Consider the following 5,095-nt stretch of genomic DNA (forward strand, 5'->3'; position numbering starts at 1 on the left):
TTAGACAATCCACACTATCATAACCAGACCGGGAGGTCCACTCGGAAAACAGAATATCCCACCCTTCCGACAACCACCATTGCTCAGCTAAGCCACCAACACCCACACATGTCCTACACAGGGGTGCACCCAACATCACAATACTGCCTCCTGTCACACCACACAAACAATGGCACGAATGAAAGACACAGGTCTGCCACAAGCATGGAATCAGAGCGCCGCCTGTTATGAGCCAAAGGTGCACCCTGACGTGGCAAATCAGATGATGCCGCAGTCATTTACTTACGATAATCACAATCAACAAACCAGCCCCCCCCCCCCCCCCCGAAAACACCTTTCCTTACAACAATGTGTGCCTTAACCTAACCCGTATTGTGCCTTAACCTAACCCGTATTGTGCCTTAACCTAACCCGTATTGTGCCTTAACCTAACCCATATTGCGCCTTAACCTAACCCATATTGCGCCTTAACCTAACCCATATTGCGCCTTAACCTAACCCATATTGCGCCTTAACCTAACCCATATTGCGCCTTAACCTAACCCATATTGTGCCTTAACCTAACCTATATTGTACCTTAACCTAACCCATATTGTACCTTAACCTAACCCATATTGTACCTTAACCTAACCTATATTGTACCTTAACCTAACCTATATTGTACCTTAACCTAACCTATATTGGGCCTTAACCTAACCTATATTGGGCCTTAACCTAACCTATATTGGGCCTTAACCTAACCTATATTGGGCCTTAACCTAACCTATATTGGGCCTTAACGTAACCCACGTTGCGCCTTAACCTAACCTATATTGTACCTTAACCTAACCCATATTGTACCTTAACCTAACCCATATTGTACCTTAACCTAACCTATATTGGGCCTTAACCTAACCTATATTGGGCCTTAACCTAACCTATATTGGGCCTTAACCTAACCTATATTGGGCCTTAACGTAACCCACGTTGCGCCTTAACGTAACCCACGTTGCGCCTTAACGTAACCCACGTTGCGCCTTAACGTAACCCACGTTGCGCCTTAACGTAACCCACGTTGCGCCTTAACCTAACCCATATTGCGCCTTAACCTAACCCATATTGCGCCTTAACCTAACCCATATTGCGCCTTAACCTAACCCATATTGTACCTTAACCTAACCTATATTGTACCTTAACCTAACCTATATTGTACCTTAACCTAACCTATATTGGGCCTTAACCTAACCTATATTGGGCCTTAACCTAACCTATATTGGGCCTTAACCTAACCTATATTGGGCCTTAACGTAACCCACGTTGCGCCTTAACGTAACCCACGTTGCGCCTTAACGTAACCCACGTTGCGCCTTAACGTAACCCACGTTGCGCCTTAACGTAACCCACGTTGCGCCTTAACGTAACCCACGTTGCGCCTTAACCTAACCCATATTGCGCCTTAACCTAACCCATATTGCGCCTTACCCTAACCCATATTGCGCCTTAACCTAACCCATATTGTGCCTTAACCTAACCTATATTGTACCTTAACCTAACCCATATTGTACCTTAACCTAACCTATATTGTACCTTAACCTAACCTATATTGTACCTTAACCTAACCTATATTGTACCTTAACCTAACCCATATTGCGCCTTAACCTAACCCATATTGCGCCTTAACCTAACCCATATTGCGCCTTAACCTAACCCATATTGCGCCTTAACCTAACCCATATTGCGCCTTAACCTAACCCATATTGCGCCTTAACCTAACCCATATTGCGCCTTAACCTAACCCATATTGCGCCTTAACCTAACCCATATTGCGCCTTAACCTAACCCATATTGTACCTTAACCTAACCCATATTGTACCTTAACCTAACCTATATTGTACCTTAACCTAACCTATATTGTACCTTAACCTAACCTATATTGTACCTTAACCTAACCTATATTGGGCCTTAACCTAACCTATATTGGGCCTTAACCTAACCTATATTGGGCCTTAACCTAACCTATATTGGGCCTTAACCTAACCTATATTGGGCCTTAACGTAACCCACGTTGCGCCTTAACGTAACCCACGTTGCGCCTTAACGTAACCCACGTTGCGCCTTAACGTAACCCACGTTGCGCCTTAACGTAACCCACGTTGCGCCTTAACGTAACCCACGTTGCGCCTTAACGTAACCCACGTTGCGCCTTAACGTAACCCACGTTGCGCCTTAACCCAACACACGTTGCGCCTTAACCCAACACACGTTGGGCCTTAACCCAACACACGTTGGGCCTTAACCCAACACACGTTGGGCCTTAACCCAACACACGTTGGGCCTTAACCCAACACACGTTGGGCCTTAACCCAACACACGTTGGGCCTTAACCCAACACACGTTGGGCCTTAACCCAACACACGTTGGGCCTTAACCCAACACACGTTGGGCCTTAACCCAACACACGTTGGGCCTTAACCCAACACACGTTGGGCCTTAACCCAACACACGTTGGGCCTTAACCCAACACACGTTGGGCCTTAACCCAACACACGTTGGGCCTTAACCCAACACACGTTGGGCCTTAACCCAACACACGTTGGGCCTTAACCCAACACACGTTGGGCCTTAACCCAACACACGTTGGGCCTTAACCCAACACACGTTGGGCCTTAACCCAACACACGTTGGGCCTTAACCCAACACACGTTGGGCCTTAACCCAACACACGTTGGGCCTTAACCTGCTCTGTAATTGTCATACGACGCGTTAAATTAGTGTGGTGTTGCCTAACTGCAACCCCCGCAATATAGTTTGCTACTCGCACTGCCTGGTCCCCAGAGTATCGCTTCATGTTAAACACCTTGCAGCTATACACTGTAATGCGGATGGCAGCAGGACGTACATGCTCAATGCCCTTCGCAGTTGTTCATTGGCATTTGCATGGCGAAGCACAGCCTACGTTGTGGTACGGCGTGTGTCAACTGTCCGCTGATGTTGTACGTCCAAATCACACACTGTACTGCACATTGGTCCTCATGTACTGAATGATACATCGTGGTACATGTGTGACCGTACCACGACTGCGCCAACAACGGCGAACCATACGGTCCAAATATTGTGCACTCAGCTACGTGTCGTCTCCCTATAAGAGCTGGATTGCAGTATGGTATGCCGTGGATGGCGATCAGCATGAGCCGTCTGTTGATGTAGTGGCGCGTGTTGTCAGACGTAGTCGTCTCTTCTCACACACCGTGATAGCATGGTGCACTGCGTTCCACATCTGCGACATGCGACAGAGGCCGGTTGACAGTCGTTCGCGCAATGGACATCGCATACGTACGGGGGCCACCTTCCACGTGTTCGCGAAGCGTGCACATGTTGTTGCGTGTATGTGGGCAGACATAGTGTGTCGTGACACCTGACACAGGCATGCAACAATCGTTGAATTTGCAAATGGCGATGGACGTCTACGTTTGCTGGTGACGTTACGCAAATGAACAACTGGTAAACGGTTGTGGTGCGGTTGTTCTCGCTAGAGGTGAATCAGTGATGGCGACGATCGGTTGAGCTACCAACCGGTTGTTTCAGCGATACCCACCATGCCCACGAACGTGAATGGCATGTGGGTGTGAAGCGATACGCGGCGGTGGCTGGGTGGGACCGTCCCCGGCCGGTGAGGGGGGGCCTCCCGGCGTGCTGGCCGCGCGGTGCGTGGGCGCACGCGCTACAGCCGGCTGGTGGGGGCGGCCAGTGGCAGGCGCGCCGGCCGACGGAGGCGGCAGGCGGCGCAGCTGCGCGCCGGCGCACCCTGCACGCGGCGCCGTGCGGCCAAAGTAGGTCCTCGCGGGCCCGGTGCGAAGCGCGGTGGACATCTGCAGTGTGCTGGTCCGATTGAGGACTGTGTGCGCTGAGGATGCGCCGCCGCCCGGCGCTCGGCGCCGCGACGCCGTCTGCTGCTCGGTCGCCTCTGCGGTTCTCGCAGGTGGTTTGTATCGCAGCTGTGCGGACGTGTTGGCGCGTGCGCTGTGCTGGGAGAGTTCGCTTCGGCACCCAAGTGGGGCTTTTGTCCTTCTGTGGCGCTGGCGTTGGAGCTGCCGGCCACCGTAGGTGGCGCGTGTTGTCTCCCGCCGGCAATGCCACGACAGCACGCTCCCGGGCCTCTGTCGGCAGCGGCAAGCTCAGTTGGGAGCACGGGTGGTCGCACCTAAAGCGTCTACTCGCCAAACTCCGGGCGATTGCGCCTCTCTCGAACCCGACCAAGTACTTAGGACGGCGCTGCGCGCCGCCGGGACCTGAGAGGGTTTCGAGGTGTATTGTGCAGGGGAGCTCAGCCTCCTCCTGTTTGCAGAATAATTGAGCGGACGCTTGCGTGTTCGCGCGGGCCCCCGGGACACACTCCCGGGCGGCCGGCTGCTCAGCTCTAGTTGACGCAGCTCCCTGGTTGATCCTGCCAGTAGTCATATGCTTGTCTCAAAGATTAAGCCATGCATGTCTCAGTACAAGCCGCATTAAGGTGAAACCGCGAATGGCTCATTAAATCAGTTATGGTTCCTTAGATCGTACCCACGTTACTTGGATAACTGTGGTAATTCTAGAGCTAATACATGCAAACAGAGTCCCGACCAGAGATGGAAGGGACGCTTTTATTAGATCAAAACCAATCGGTCGGCTCGTCCGGTCCGTTTGCCTTGGTGACTCTGAATAACTTTGGGCTGATCGCACGGTCCTCGTACCGGCGACGCATCTTTCAAATGTCTGCCTTATCAACTGTCGATGGTAGGTTCTGCGCCTACCATGGTTGTAACGGGTAACGGGGAATCAGGGTTCGATTCCGGAGAGGGAGCCTGAGAAACGGCTACCACATCCAAGGAAGGCAGCAGGCGCGCAAATTACCCACTCCCGGCACGGGGAGGTAGTGACGAAAAATAACGATACGGGACTCATCCGAGGCCCCGTAATCGGAATGAGTACACTTTAAATCCTTTAACGAGTATCTATTGGAGGGCAAGTCTGGTGCCAGCAGCCGCGGTAATTCCAGCTCCAATAGCGTATATTAAAGTTGTTGCGGTTAAAAAGCTCGTAGTTGGATTTGTGTCCCACGCTGTTGGTTCACCGCCCG

At 51.7% G+C, this 5,095-nt stretch overlaps 1 non-coding gene across 1 annotated transcript in view; it reads left to right on the top strand.

The window, feature by feature from the left end:
- Positions 1–4,410: 4,410 nt before the first annotated feature.
- Positions 4,411–5,095, top strand: part of LOC124569305 — a 1,910-nt gene continuing 1,225 nt past the window's right edge. Inside the window, exon 1 of the ribosomal RNA XR_006971207.1 lies at positions 4,411–5,095. This exon is cut by the window's right edge and continues 1,225 nt beyond it. This is a non-coding gene — a ribosomal RNA (small subunit ribosomal RNA).

This window comes from Schistocerca americana, unplaced genomic scaffold (assembly GCF_021461395.2).
Source record: "Schistocerca americana isolate TAMUIC-IGC-003095 unplaced genomic scaffold, iqSchAmer2.1 HiC_scaffold_1471, whole genome shotgun sequence".
NCBI classification, from domain to species: Eukaryota; Metazoa; Arthropoda; class Insecta; order Orthoptera; family Acrididae; genus Schistocerca; species Schistocerca americana.